Genomic DNA, 16580 nt, shown 5'->3' on the forward strand with positions numbered 1-16580 from the left:
ATAATTTTCTTTCTTCAATGTGGGAACTTGGAGTTGCACTAAGTTGGACGCCATAACTGCTGCACCTGCCAGAATGGTATTCTGGCTCTGATACCAATTGTTGGTATTTGACAGTTTACTAACTCAATACCAAAATATGTGGGTGATAAGTTTACAAACTCTATCACACCTCTTTCTCTTTGCACTCTCAAATAAAATTGGACAAAGAAAGAAATAGAGAAAGGAGGGAAGCAACAAGCTTTGGCAAAACACTTGGACTTTGATATATGAAAAGGTTTACAAACTATTGGAATAAGAAAGCTTACAAGCTTCTTCTCAATTGGAAGTGGGATTTGGATGGGATGATTTACAATGCTTGAGAACTTGGGTATTTATAGCAAACCAAATGATTAAACTAAGATTATTTATTACCACACAAAGCACATTAAATGCACCTAATAATTTTTATTCAACCATACCTAACATTGCCTAACTTTCCATGCCTAACTTTGACATTGATTTTCAACAATAGCTAGTAGCACCCTTTTTTGATTTGAATTTCCAACACCCTGAAGAATTTGTGAGTGTTGATTGCGCATTTGTTTCTTACTTACCCCATTTGATTCTATGCAGATCCTTAATGATGTTTGTTTTAATCAATGGAATTGAATTTGTTTGTATAGGGACATCAGCTTCAATAATTTATCTGGACCTCTCCCGCAGGAGCTTGGATCTTGGGCCAACATAGAAAGAATGTAAGAGTCCTTTTCAAATTTTACCGTGTTAAAAAGTATTTGGTTTATTTGGAATTTTCTTTCTTGTAGACAAATTCTGGATGTTTTCACCAATAAATCATCTACTTCTTTATCATTGATATATTGTTATATCTGTTTCACACTTAGGCTACTTTCCTCAAACAACTTTACTGGGGAGTTGCCAGAAACATTTGCAATGCTTACCAAAATAAAGGAATTGTAAGCTTCTGTGGTTATTTCTTCTTAAAGGTTTCCTGAGTGCTTATACATTTTTTCTACTACTTTCTCATACTAACCGGTAGTATTTTCCCTTTTTCAATCATTATGCTGTCGGGTTAGTGACAGTCACTTTTCCAGGTAGATACCTGATTTTATTGGGAACTGGACAAGTCTTAAAAAACTGTGAGTGTTTTTCTTGTGTGTGTCATCTTTCTGCTATTTGATTCTGAATATTATCACTAATTAATATGTTATGACTCGTTGAAACAGATTGATTCAGGCTAGCGGTTTGACAGGGCCAATTCCTTCTGGCATTTCTCTTTTGACAAGCTTAATTGACTTGTTAGTATATCTCGTCTTTATTTATAAATACAAAACAATTAGCGAAATGTGAAATTTATGTTCATGGTCAATTTTAACATGCAGGAGAATCACTGACTTGAGTGGACCTGAATCACCCATTCCTTTGCTCGATAAGATGAAAAACATGAAGACACTGTGAGTTAATGGTTCCATGACACAAAATTTCCGTCTGTACTGGAAGTCTTCTATAAACTCAAAGCTTCGGTGTTTCTGTTGCAGGATGTTGAGGAGTTGCAACCTTGTTGGACGGCTACCTCCATATCTTGGGCAAATGGCTAAATTGGAATTCCAAGTAGCTTTGCTAGTCTAGCAAAAGTGGATTATATGTAAGCAATTCGAGTGACCAATCTTGTCTTTCTTATATGAAATTCACGCAGACATTCTTCAATGGTTTTGTTACAACCCAGCATGACAAGCTGGTAGTATTTCCAATCACGATTACTATAATTATAAGTCACGGGTTATACTGCAATAAAATTTAGTTTATTCATTAGAGTCATTACTACTCATGCAATTAAGTGACATAAGGTGATCACCCTTAGATCTGTCTTTCAGATGGAAGTACTGATCTAATGCACTCAGAGTTGGCAAACTCAAATTTTCAAACCTTTACGAAGAAGTTCCTAAGAACATATACTATATTCTTTACTGAGTTTTATGTATTCATTATTTTTAGATTCTTAACTGGAAACTTGCTGACTGGACCCGTACCTACCTGGCCGAAAGACGTCATGTAAGCTTCTTTTCCAATCCTACTTTATAGTTGCTTAGTAAGGAAATTTATGCTGTTTTTTACTAAAATAGATATAAAACTATGGTCTAAAAACTTCATTCCAGCCATGTTAATGCTACCTCTTTCTGCTTACCCTTATTTCCTTTTGTACGCAAATACTAAATATGGAAAACAATTTGCATCATAGCTCTTTTGTGCAGTGATCTTTCATATAACAACCTCACCATAGGGGATGGAGGTTGTCTACCACCAGGCAGCATGTAAGAATGTTTTCATTAGCTTGAAGTTTCTGTTTGTGTCTTGTGGTGCAAGCTTAACTTTTCATGTGTGCTAATTTCTGCAGGAACTTATTTGCAAGCTCGTCAAAGGACAATAGTTTGTAAGTTCAAATTAATCGTCTCAAAGCATGCACCTATAAATTTACTTCGGTTTCCAACGGTGTATTCTGCACTATTTTTTTTCCAACTTCTTCTCATTTATGATTGCTAACATTTTCTGTACACTGAATTACTCTATCAGGAGAATTGTTTCATGTTTCAGAACTGCACAATGTCCACCATGTAGGCCGAGTTTCTACACAAATGATTACCTTTCTCTTTTCGGTTCATTCTTTTTTAGTTTTCCTCCTCAACTCCTACTAATCTCCACTTTCTTTTTTCATAGATTTGTACTACTCTCTCCGTATAAATTGTGGTGGGGAAGAATTTACTGTCCCTGGAGAGACAAATACATCATATGATGTTGACACAGATTCAGCTGGACCTTCATCATTTTACCAGAGCACAACAAATTGGGCATTAAGCAACACTGGTTACTTCACTGATGATGACCAAACTACGGACACCCTTATAGCTAATAATAAAGCTAGACTCTATATGGCCAATCCTCAACTGTACATGAATGCACGCCTTTTGATAGGAGCATATTCATGCGACTGAAATGGCTTGTTCTCGTGCATTTACGTTATGTTTCTCTCGTTATTTTAGTCCTTTATGCTTCTTTTGTGTGTTTTCAGGTTCTAAGGGCCTAGGGAGCAAGAAAGTGCATTTTGAGGCCATTTGGAGCATTTTTGGGCATGATTTGGATAGCTTAATCATGGAGCAAAGAGGATGGACGAAATTGAAGCCTTGTATGCTCTTTGGGGACATCAAACAAAGGGCCTAGCCCAATCAAACAAATCCTTTGAGCCATGGAAAACCTCTAGCCCAATCAAACACATTATGCCATACAAACCAACCTATTTTAGGCCCATTCTATGTACTTAAACCCTAGCCCTTTAAACTAGTTCATTTATCACTTATCAAACCATTCACTTATCACTCACCACATATCATTCACTTATCACTTAACATATCATTCATTTATTTCACTTCCATACTCCTCTTAATTCCACATGCATTCTCACACATGCACATCATTCACTCACATTTCCACCATTCATTCTTTATTCCTTTCCAAACATCTCACATGCACTTCCACCTTTCATCCACAATGATTCATGATTCATTCACTTTGCATCCTTTAATTCAATCACATACTTTCCCATTGTATAATACATCCACATGCATCTTTAACCAACAAACATTACAACCACATGCACCCTTTTCTCCACATTCCAAACATTGCCGTGTATCCCCTTCATTCCCATTTCCAACATCTTCACATGCATTTCCACTTTCACATGTCTTCACATTCAATTCCAAACAACAATCATTTCAAATGCCATGCATTCACATGCATTTTCAGCACCTACACACCTCACACACATGCAATTTCAGCACCAACAAGCATCATTGCCGTGTACCCCATATGCATTTTCAGCTTTCACATGCTTTCCTAACTATTTTCCATCATTAATTAGCCACTTGCATCTTAAACAAACAGCCATATACATCTCCATTCCTCCTATAAAAACCCTTGCATTCTCATTCGTTTGGCATTCATTCACTCCCCATTCAATTCACATCTCATTTTCATACACAACACACCACAAATACCTCCATTCTTGCCGTGCATATCCCTTCATTTTCTGCATATTTTCTCTTCATTCCAACCACTCCAACCACTCCTCATCCCCCAAAAACTCACCTTAGACCTTGTGCTACAACAACGAAGAAGAGAAGAGTGCCTAAACGTTCATACAATTCAAGTTTGAGTTGTTGGAATGTTTAGGTGTTTCTTTGATTTCAATGTTTAAATTCAATTTTCTTTGTTTTGTAATGGAAGAGAAGAGTGCCTAAACGTTCATACAATTCAGTTTGAGTTGTTGGAATGTTTAGGTGTTTCTTTGATTTCAAAGTTATGAGGAACTAAACCCCCTTTAGCTAGGGGGTGATTCGAAACTATGTTTATATTTGCAATTTGAATTGATTACGTTTGGTTGGAATTTCATAAGTTGTGGATTCAATTCGTTTAACTGTTTGATTGATAACTTATTTATGTATGTTCATTGAGATTGCAAGCTTAATTTTCATGCATAAATATGACGCTAGAATATAAGTGAATTTCACCTAATCGTTATGAACTCATATTCACAAGTAGTTATTTGAGGTTGCTTATAAACAATCGCGTTAAACGAATTCTTGGCATAAGTTTCATGCGTATTCCATAGTAACGAATGCCTCGTCGATGTTTATGATTTCCGTTGAACTTAATGATCTTTGTTGAATGTCTCTATCATGCGTATTCCATAGTTAGGGACTTTGATTAAGAATAATTTGGTTGTAATGCGTATTCCATTCAATCCAACGAATTTAGGGAAATCTGAAAGTTAATCTAAGCGGATCTAATTAACTTGGAGCATTGAGTTTCACAACTTATCGAAAGACCAACTGAGAATCAATTTTGTTTGCAAGTGTAACATGTGTGGAGAAGAACCCCTTGGCTATTCCATCATCCATATTTTCATCACATTCATATTTACATTTTGCCTTTAATTATATTCTGTCTTTTTAATTTAATATCGTCCAAACACATTTCCCCCATATTTCGTTGAGTCTTAATCATTCGTATTTGTTTTATTTTTGTATCTTTAAGCTTTTGGAGTCATAAACACTTGCAAATTCGTCTAAATCAAGTTCTAGCTTCTATTTGAGTCAATTTGATTGTTTTAGACAATTTGAGTTTTTCAAAGCCATTCTGAGTCATAGTAGTCTTGTTAATTTAGTTTTTATGTTTTTAAGTCAATTTAGAAGGTTTTAGCAAGCCCTCCTAATCCCCGGTCTAGAACGATCCCTCACTTATCCATTCTACTACAATTGTCAAACGAGGGTTTAATTTGAGTGTCAAGTAAATCTCGCACCAAATTTTGGCGCCGTTGCCGGGGATTAGCAACTTTGCTAATCCTTTGTCTTTATTTTTATATTTTGTTTTTCGTGCATTCTTATTTCAGATTCTTAGTTTGTTTGTTTCCTTGTTTTTTTTAGGTACTGTGTATGACTCGTAGCTCTCGGCCTATTATAGAGAACATCTCCGACTTTGACGGTGATTTTGAACGCACTTTGAGGAGAACGAGGAGTCAACAAGAGCCACCACAACCTGGGCTTGAAGAAGACGAAGTAGGTGTAGAAGAAAAGCCCACGGATCAGATTTTTGAAGAAGAACAAGCCATGGCAGCAGATAATAGAACAATCAAGGAGCTTTCAGCCTCGGGTTTGGATAATGCATTGCCTCTTTGTATCCAATACCCCACGGCTGCAGAGGGGAAGACTGAGGAATTTGAACTCAAATCCAGTTTGTTATACCATATTCCGAAGTTCCATGGCTTGTCTATGGAAGACCCCAACAAACACTTGAAGGAGTTCGAGGTGGTTTGTTCGAGCATGACCCCCGTCAATGTGGATGGGAGTATATTGAAGATGAAGGCCTTTCCATTTTCACTTATGGACAAGGCCAAAGATTGGCTCTACGAACTAGCCCCGGGAACTGTGACTTCGTGGGAGAGTATGAAGCGTGCTTTCTTGGAGAAGTTCTTCCCTACTTCGAGAGTGATTCTCCTACGGAAGAAAATTAGTGGTATTCAACAGAATCATGGCGAGACATTCCCGGCTTATTATGAGCGCTTCAAGGGCCTTGTAGCTTCATGTCCTCAACATCAAATGAAGAAGGAACTTCTCCTTCAATATTTCTATGAGGGCCTCCTTCCTATCGAACGTTAAATGCTTGATGCATCAGCGGGAGGAGCATTGGTGGACAAAACACCAAGGGATGCCAAGATTCTCATAGCCAACCGAGCGCTCGACGCTCAACAATATGAAGGAGTGGGTCAAAGGGAAGCCCCACGACAACAAAGTGTAAATGAGGTGAGTGCTATTTCTGAAATTCAATCACAACTTGCTAATCTTACTTCTCTTGTTTCTCAGGTTGTGATTGGTCCAAAAGCACAAGAACACCAAGTTTGTGGCGTATGCTCAATTCAAGGGCATCCATCCGACAAGTGCCCTCAACTAATCGAGAATGGTGGGTGGGAATCTGCTAATGCAATTGGTTTCCAAGGACAAAATCAAAACAACCCATACTCGAACACTTACAATGCCGGATGGAGGGACCATCCAAACTTCAAATGGAGGGAGCCACAACAAGCTGCCCAACAAGGAGGATTTAGGCCAAACCCCCCTGGTTTTTATTCCAAGCTGTATGCACCCCAACAACCCCAACAACCCCAACAACCTTCGGCATCATCTCATTCAGGTACGTCCTTGGAAAGTGATCAAGCTATGCAATTACTAACCTCTATTTCGCAGGGGTTGCAAAATCAAAACAACCGGATAGCAAATAACGAGAAGGAGATGACGGATATGAAGAAACAAATAGGGCAGATTTCTGAGTTCCTTGGACAGATTAGAGAGCAAGGAAAGCTTCCTAGCTCAACCACAGTCAATCCAAAGGGAGGATTCGAATCCGCCAAGGCCATCACCCTAAGGGGTGGAAAAGAAGTTGGGACCGAGCCAAACAATCCCAAATCTGCCCAGAAAGTAGATGAAGAGACGACACAACCTGAGGCAGATCACCCTAACTCGGCCAAATCAGGTAATTTAAGTTCAAATTCATGTACTTCACGTCCTAATCTGCCCAATGTACCTTTTCCTCGCAGGTTCATGCAAGAAAAAAAGGAAGAAAGCGAGAAGGACATTCTTGAAACGTTCCGGAAGGTGCAAGTGAACATACCGCTTCTCGATGCAATCAAACAGGTTCCAAAGTATGCTAAATTCCTCAAGGACCTATGCAATACAAAGAGAAGAAGGGCAAACAAAGAGGTAGTGAAGGTAAGCGAGAATGTGTCCGCTGTTTTGCAACGTAAACTGCCTACCAAGTGCAAAGACCCCGGTAGTTTCACGATTCCTTGTGTGATTGGACATAATCGTTTTGAACATGCCATGCTTGATTTAGGTGCATCCATAAATGTCATGCCTTATTCTATTTATGCATCTATGAATTTGGGTGAATTAAAACAAGATGGTGTAATTATACAATTGGCCGATCGTTCTAACGCGTATCCAAAAGGAGTTTTGGAAGATGTGCTTGTGCAGGTGAACCATTTAATTTTTCCGGCTGATTTCTACGTCCTAGACATGGAGGATTCAGCCCATTCTACATCTTTGCCGATTCTCCTTGGTAGGCCATTCATGAAGACGGCCCGAACGAAGATTGATGTATACAAAGGCACCTTGACAATGGAATTCGATGGGGAAGTGATTGATTTTAATATTTCTGAAACTATGAGATATCCCGTTGATGACCATTCTTGTTTTTCCATTGATGTTATCGATTCTTTGGCGCAGGTATACCTTGAAGAATTGAACGAGGACGCCCTGGAAACAACCATCACTAAGGCCATAGAGCGCAAAAATGAAGGATTTGGGCCAATGCAAGGCCACGGCAAGGAGGAGGAATTCTTTGCAATGGGTTCTAGTGAAGAAATAATTGAGGTTGTGGCAGCCCTTGAGTCATTGCCACAACAATATGGTAAGGTTCCACTCTCACTTTCAAATTCAGTTTCCACTAAGATGCTACCTTCTGTTGTTCAGGCACCATCGCTTGAACTTAAGCCGTTGCCGGACCATTTGAAGTATGTGTTTTTGGGAAAAGGCGAAACATTGCCCGTCATCATTTCATCAAGTCTCACGGCAATGGAGGAGGATAAACTTGTGAGGGTGCTGCGAGAGCACAAAACGGCCATAGGGTGGACTTTGGCCGACATTAAAGGAATAAGCCCTACCACATGCATGCACCGTATACTTCTTGAGGAGGGGGCTAAACCAACTCGAGAGGCTCAACGCCGTCTCAACCCTCCGATGATGGAAGTGGTGAAGAAGGAAATAATCAAACTTTTGGATTGCGGAGTGATCTACCCTATCTCCGATAGCCGTTGGGTCTCTCCAATTCAAGTCGTTCCCAAGAAGTCCGGAGTAACTGTTATCAAGAATGATGAGAATGAGCTCGTGCCTACACGCATTCAGACTGGATGGCGAGTATGTATCGATTACCGGAAGCTAAATGCCATGACTAGGAAAGATCACTTTCCTTTGCCATTCATCGACCAGATGCTCGAAAGGTTAGCCGGTCATGCTTTTTACTGTTTTCTTGATGGATACTCTGGATATAACCAAATTGTGATAGCCCCGGATGATCAAGAGAAGACCACATTCACATGTCCCTTTGGAACATTTGCTTATCGTCGCATGCCATTTGGCTTATGCAACGCACCGGCCACTTTCCAAAGGTGTATGGTAAGTATATTTTCTGATTTTGTTGAAAAGATCATTGAGGTTTTCATGGATGATTTCAGTGTATTTGGGAGTTCATTTGATAATTGCTTGGATAATCTGACCTTAATTTTGAAACGATGTGTTGAAACTAACCTTGTCTTGAATTGGGAGAAATGTCACTTTATGGTGAAACAAGGTATAGTTTTAGGACATATTGTTTCAGAAAAAGGAATTGAAGTAGATAAATCGAAAATAGACCTTGTACGTCACTTACCCTCTCCTACTTCGGTTAGAGAGGTACGTTCGTTTCTTGGCCATGCAGGGTTCTATAGGCGTTTTATCAAGGACTTCTCCAAGATGTCCAACCCTCTTTGCCGATTGCTTCAAAAAGATGTGCCATTCAAGTTTGATGAAGAGTGTAATTCGGCATTTAACCAACTCAAGGAGAAGCTAGTCTCGGCCCCCATTATTGTACCTCCAGATTGGAGCCTTCCGTTCGAGCTCATGTGCGATGCATCCGACTATGCATTAGGAGCTGTTCTAGGACAAAGAAGAGACAAGCGGCCGCATGTCATATACTATGCCTCTCGGACTCTCAATGATGCCCAATTGAACTACTCCACGACGGAAAAAGAACTTCTAGCTGTGGTTTTTGCTTTAGATAAATTTCGTTCATATTTAATTGGTACTAAAGTAATCGTTTATTCTGATCATGCAGCTTTGAGGTACTTGCTCACGAAAAAGGAAGCAAAGCCGAGGCTTATCCGTTGGATTCTTCTTCTTCAAGAATTTGATATTGAAATCCGGGATAAGAAAGGAAGCGAGAATGTAGTGGCTGACCATTTAAGCCGAATGATCCACGAGGAGCATGAACATGCCGTACCTATCCCTGAAACTTTTCCCGATGAGCAGCTGCTTTCCATTGAGGTAAGTGAACCATGGTATGCAGATTTAGTGAATTACTTGGTGGCTAAACAAATTCCAAATGAACTAAACAAGCACCAACGTGATAAGCTTAAAAATGATGCACGTTTCTATGTTTGGGATGACCCTTACTTGTGGAAGTATTGCTCAGATCAAATTGTACGTAGATGTGTGCATGATTCTGAATTTCACTCAATTCTAAGCTTTTGTCACACATATGCATGTGGTGGTCATTTTGGCACACAACGCACTACCCTCAAGGTTTTAGAGTGTGGTTTTTATTGGCCGACTATATTTAGGGATGCTAGAACCTTTTGTATGTCTTGTGATCGTTGCCAACGAATGGGTAACATAGGTACCAAGGACCAAATGCCGCAAACCCCTGTCTTTAATGTTGAAATTTTTGATGTTTGGGGCATTGATTTCATGGGCCCTTTCCCTCCATCTTATGGTTTCACTTATATCTTGCTAGCCGTTGATTATGTTTCTAAATGGGTGGAAGCAAAAGCCACCCGTACTAACGATTCTAAGGTGGTTGCAGATTTCGTGAAAACTAACATTTTTGCTAGGTTTGGAATGCCGAGAGTAATCATAAGTGATGGAGGGTCTCACTTTTGCAATTGGACCATTGAGGCATTGCTAAGAAAGTACCATGTCAACCATAAGGTCTCCACACCTTACCATCCTCAAACAAATGGCCAAGCCGAGGTGTCTAACCGAGAAATCAAACAAATTTTGGAGAAGACCGTTGGACCAACAAGGAGGGATTGGAGCTTACGTTTAGATGATGCACTGTGGGCATATCGTACGGCATACAAAACACCCATTGGGATGTCACCTTTTCGGCTCGTCTATGGTAAGCCATGTCATTTGCCCGTAGAGTTAGAGCACAAGGCACATTGGGCCGTGAAGACTTTCAACATGGACATAGATGCAGCGGGAGTTCATAGGAAGCTCCAATTGAATGAACTTAAGGAGATTCGGAATGAAGCCTATGAGAATGCCCGGATGTACAAAGCCAAGACCAAAGCATTCCATGATAAAATGATTCGAACCAAGACCTTCACAGTTGGGCAGAAAGTGTTACTTTTCAACTCTCGCCTACGTTTGTTTCCTGGTAAGTTGCGTTCTAAATGGATTGGCCCGTTTGTTGTTACTAATGTTTTCCCTCATGGTGCAGTGCAAATCAAAAGTTCAAGGACGCAGCAAGAATTCAAAGTGAATGGGCATCGATTGAAGCCCTATTACGAGATGTTTGAGGAGCATGTCGTGGAGGAGGTACCCTTCCATGCCGTGGAACTTAGTCAAGCTTAAACGGAGGTACCGTCCGGCTGCAAGACGTAAAAGAAAGCGCTTCGTGGGAGGCAACCCATGCATCCGAATAGAGAAGAACTTGGAAACCCCTTTAAGAGACTTATTTTTATTCCTTTCTTTTTCTTTACTGCCTTTACTTTGCTTTCTTTCTCGTATTTGTTTATTTGCTTGCTCTGTTGTGACTTTCTGCTTAAAACATTGAGGACAAAGTTTGATTTAAGTGTGGGGGGGTAAACAATTTGTATTTGCATGAATTTCGTGGGATTTATTCACCTATCACTTAAAATGTTGTTTCTTGCTGTTTTAAGCGTTTTTAGAGTGTTTTAGTGTGTTTTATAGTGTCTTGGTATAAAACTCCGAAAATTTGATAAAAATTTAAAAAAAAAAAAAAAAAAAAAAAAAATTCTTTTCTTTGTTGCTATTTCGTTTCTGCCTTGTTAGGTTGTTTAGTTGTTATTGTTTGTTTGTTTATTAATTGTGTGAGTCTATGATTGTAACATTGAGAAAATGTTTGATTTATTGATAGGCACTGCTAAACAAAGAAAGATGGTGCTTCATAAAGGTTGTTTGCTTGAGGCCCCACTACGTGGCTTTACTCTTGAAGCGGAAGGCGTAGGAGCAGAAGGCATCGGAGCGGAAGGCGTAGGAACAGAAGGCATCGGAGCGGGAGGCATCGAAGATAGAGCATTCCAGGCCTCAATACTTGGCCAAGCGCTGGATGAGCCAGGAAAAAGGTGCCTCTGGAGGAAAGACGAAAACCTTTGACGGTCACTGTGAATCCGACCTTCAGACTCTTGCAGCTCATCAAGCTTCCTCTTCATGCCCGTCGAATAGTTGTTTGCAAGCACGTGCAAACTTCTATTCTCATACTTCAGCTGCTGGATCTCCTGCTTGAGACTTTCCACTTCTGCCATCAATGATTCCACCTGACGGGAGCGGGCAAGCAGGCGTTGGCCCATGTTGGACACAGAACTCGCACACTGAACACTAAGTGCGAGGGACTCTTGAACGGCCAACTCATCGGACCGTCCTGACAGCAGCCTACTATCTTTTGGTGTGAGGAGGTTCCTAGCTACTATTGTAGCTGTTGTGGCGTCCTGCATCACAGAGTCTTCACCTGAAAGAGGACCGTTAGAAGAAAAAAAAAGAAGGGCGCCATACGTTACCTTGACGGGGCGCAACCGGATCGCTGCTGAGACTCAAATCTAAGCTAAGGTTCGATGAGTTTGCCATTTTTTTCAAAAGTGTTCAAAGAGAATGGGTGGATGGAGTAAATTTTCAAAGGGCCGGAGTCGGTTTTCAAGAATGGGAAATCTTCAGAGTGTGTTTGTGGCGGTGTTTGATACCTCAATAAGAAGCCAAGGCGACGCGTCCACCGATTCAAAAAGCCGGAATTTCCGGCGTAATTTAGGCGACGCTTTCTCAACTTTTCAGAAGACGTGTTCAACTTTGTCAAAAGAGTTCTTCTTTTCAGACAACACGTGGAGGCCATCATCGCAACTACACATCTTTAGCCGACAAGCGCAAAGTTCGGCGACGTTTTCTCAGCTTTTCAGAAGACGCGTGCAGCTTTGTCAAAAGGAGCCGCATCTGCACTACCACGTGTCGTTCAGGAAGCGAAGGGGCGTCGTTCAGAAATCGAAGGGGCGCCTGCTCAGAAATCGAAGAGGCGTGTTCAGAGATCGAAGAGGCGCCATTATTTCAAAAAGCCGGATTTGCGGGATCAAAACGTTTGTCGACAAAGGTAAAAAGTACCACCACTTGATATTATCTCTATATATGTCGACCTTCGTCTTTTATGGCAGGGCAAACCTGAAGAAAATGCCCAACTCACCCTCACCTCTGAGGGCGCACTCCCAGCAAAGCCTTTCGAAATACTCAATTATTTCTTCTTCCCCAAAGATGATACCAGATGCCTGGAGTACAGATGACCCAGGAAGAAACAGCACAACAAATACATATGCTGATTCAACCAACCACTTCTTCAAAAGCAAAGGTATCTCATATCATCAAGGTCAAAAGCAAAAGTATCTCATATCATGCTCTTTCCCTGTCTTTTTCTTTGTCCTTGTTCTTACTCGCATGGCAAAGTAAAACAAGCAATCAGCCGGCACTTGGAGTCAGTCTTCCGTTCTGGAGCCAACTGCCTGGAATCTATTCCTGATTGCTTACCTAGCGTTGCTCTCGAGTAGTCATCTTCAACGGTTGATACACTTCCGGAGAAGGGACCACTTCTGCAAAGGGGAGCGAGTAAGGCAAGTGAAAATGATACATTGAAGCATGTGGAGACAAACATAGGCTGAGTTATCCTCCAAACCTTTTCAATACGAATTGGAAAGATTGAACAAAGAAACAGACCAAAGGGGTAAGCTCAGACCTTCGGGGAAGACCAAAAGAATCCTCCAGCCCAGTAGCACAAAGGAAAATCAGCGATGGGCAGAAACCAGTTCAAGAGTAAGCCTGTGGAATCACAAAGATCAAAGCCTCAATGCAATTACCAAGGAGAAGATGGAATTTACACTCTATAACCAGATTTGCGTCTCTAAACTCTTCTCTTTGTTAATTACATTATGCCATGTTTAGTATGTTTAAGTGCTTTTTGTGTATTTACTTATGCTTTGTGTGAATCTATGCTTAAAACATTGAGGACAATGTTTGATTTAAGTGTGGGGGGGGTAACTAAGTATATTTGATGCAAATTCGTTGGATTTTATCACCTATCACTTCACATGTTGTTTCTCACTGTTTTAAAACTGTTTTAGTGTGTTTTGTCTTAAAAATTCGAAGATCCCATAAAAATTTGAAAAATTGTTTTGAAAAACCCAAAAAGAGTTGTTTTAAAGTTGTTTTTGTGTGTGTGTTTGTGTCTTAGGATACCTTCCAACACAATGATAAGGATTTGGTTTGTAATTGCATGACTGTTAAAAAGAGTTATAAACATAGAGGAAAGTTTGATTTACCCATGGTATATGTTTAGTTATGGTTATAATGTATGACTTCACATGCAATCATAAAAGAAAAATTCGTTTTTGTAACATGCTTGAAGGAAGGAACTCAAACAAACGCTACAACCCTGAGAGACTTGAGCCTATAACGTTCTTTGGAGAGTATAATCTGTGATTTCTTGTTTTCTAAAGTCGTTGCATGATCTCATTATTCTCTGCTTGGTTACTACTTAGAAGGCGTTTCATCATATAGTTCCAAATGCTAGAACTCATGCCCATTTCATTCAAAGCATGTTATTGATTTGCATAACACATATTCAAGAAGAAGTTGTGTAGTGACCACCACCATAGCCAAATAGCCTTACTTCCCATACTTCGTATATGTGTAAGTTTTAACCCCGTTGATCCTTGTTTAGCCTTTATTCTTTGTTTACCCACATTTTCCTCACCTAGCCTAGTTTAGGACAATCCCCACCCTTGTTCTTAAAATATAGTGAGCATGACTTAATTGAATTCCTTTTGAGTTACATTATGAAAGAAAATAAGTGTGGGGGAGAGAATGTTTAAGTGTTTATGTTTTGAGATTCAAAAAAAAAAAAAAAAAAAAAAAGAAAAAAAGAATATTAGATCAGAATAAGTGATTGAAGAAAGGTTCCAAAACACCAATTCTGGGCGTAAATTGTCTAAATTCTCCCTTTTTGTTCAAAAGTTGAGTTTTCATTCAAAAGTGAATTCTAAGTTGATTCAAATGCTTTGCTCACTATTTCTTTAAGAACCTTTGTTTTCCATATCCCTTCTTTGTTATCCACATACCCCAAGCCCCGTTACAACCCTTGACTTCTATCTTGAGTGTTGTGTATTTCAATTTGTGGAGTTTGAACTTGGTATGAACTTATGGTGTCACTGGTTCTCGCGTCTAAGTAGTAGCATTCCATTCATGAGATCATATCTAAACATGCTTATTAACTCCAGAAATTGCGTTCTTTGTGATACTTATATGTGAGTGTTCGTTTTCATGTTACATCAATCTTCTCACATATGACTAGATTAGGGTGTGTAGTTAGAAATTCTGAGTGAAAATCGAGTGCATATCTTGTAAGGAATTGAGCAAATTCTCTAAGGCATGTTACTACATTCAAAACATGGTTTTAAATGCTTAATTGTGAACTAGTATATGGTGACTATGATTAAGAATGTACTTAAGTGTGAAGATGACTAAAATCTGTGAGAATGATGATTTTTAACTTGTCATGTGCATTGGAAATCCCTAAGACGGTTGTTGGAAGGTTTAGGTTGTGTTTTACGTGTTTAGTGTCGTTTTGTTTATTTGTTTTTATTCTGTTTTGCTCGAGGACTAGCAAAAGCTAAGTGTGGGGGTATTTGATAGGAGCATATTCATGCGACTTAAATGGCTTGTTCTCGTGCATTTACGTTATGTTTCTCTCGTTATTTTAGTCCTTTATGCTTCTTTTGTGTGTTTTCAGGTTCTAAGGGCCTAGGGAGCAAGAAAGTGCATTTTGAGGCCATTTGGAGCATTTTTGGGCATGATTTGGATAGCTTAATCATGGAGCAAAGAGGATGGACGAAATTGAAGCCTTGTATGCTCTTTGGGGACATCAAACAAAGGGCCTAGCCCAATCAAACAAATCCTTTGAGCCATGGAAAACCTCTAGCCCAATCAAACACATTATGCCATACAAACCAACCTATTTTAGGCCCATTCTATGTACTTAAACCCTAGCCCTTTAAACTAGTTCATTTATCACTTATCAAACCATTCACTTATCACTCACCACATATCATTCACTTATCACTTAACATATCATTCATTTATTTCACTTCCATACTCCTCTTAATTCCACATGCATTCTCACACATGCACATCATTCACTCACATTTCCACCATTCATTCTTTATTCCTTTCCAAACATCTCACATGCACTTCCACCTTTCATCCACAATGATTCATGATTCATTCACTTTGCATCCTTTAATTCAATCACATACTTTCCCATTGTATAATACATCCACATGCATCTTTAACCAACAAACATTACAACCACATGCACCCTTTTCTCCACATTCCAAACATTGCCGTGTATCCCCTTCATTCCCATTTCCAACATCTTCACATGCATTTCCACTTTCACATGTCTTCACATTCAATTCCAAACAACAATCATTTCAAATGCCATGCATTCACATGCATTTTCAGCACCTACACACCTCACACACATGCAATTTCAGCACCAACAAGCATCATTGCCGTGTACCCCATATGCATTTTCAGCTTTCACATGCTTTCCTAACTATTTTCCATCATTAATTAGCCACTTGCATCTTAAACAAACAGCCATATACATCTCCATTCCTCCTATAAAAACCCTTGCATTCTCATTCGTTTGGCATTCATTCACTCCCCATTCAATTCACATCTCATTTTCATACACAACACACCACAAATACCTCCATTCTTGCCGTGCATATCCCTTCATTTTCTGCATATTTTCTCTTCATTCCAACCACTCCAACCACTCCTCATCCCCCAAAAACTCACCTTAGACCTTGTGCTACAACAACGAAGAAGAGAAGAGTGCCTAAACGTTCATACAATTCAAGTTTGAGTTGTTGGAATGTTTAG

The 16580-nt window shown here is 39.7% G+C and overlaps 2 long non-coding RNA genes across 2 annotated transcripts; both read left to right on the forward strand.

The window, feature by feature from the left end:
- Positions 1-1061: 1061 nt before the first annotated feature.
- On the forward strand, positions 1062-2037 carry LOC137741826 (uncharacterized). Its single transcript, XR_015953533.1, has 5 exons — positions 1062-1136; positions 1224-1295; positions 1380-1451; positions 1536-1642; positions 1993-2037. It is a non-coding gene; the product is annotated as an uncharacterized LOC137741826 (long non-coding RNA).
- Positions 2038-2400: 363 nt separating this feature from the next.
- On the forward strand, positions 2401-2955 carry LOC148693251 (uncharacterized). The gene is made up of 3 exons (XR_015953534.1): positions 2401-2428; positions 2569-2609; positions 2713-2955. It is a non-coding gene; the product is annotated as an uncharacterized LOC148693251 (long non-coding RNA).
- The last annotated feature ends 13625 nt before the right edge of the window (positions 2956-16580 follow it).

Source organism: Pyrus communis, chromosome 11 (assembly GCF_041283825.1).
Source record: "Pyrus communis isolate YQ-2024b chromosome 11, ASM4128382v1, whole genome shotgun sequence".
In the NCBI taxonomy this organism is placed as follows: Eukaryota; Viridiplantae; Streptophyta; class Magnoliopsida; order Rosales; family Rosaceae; genus Pyrus; species Pyrus communis.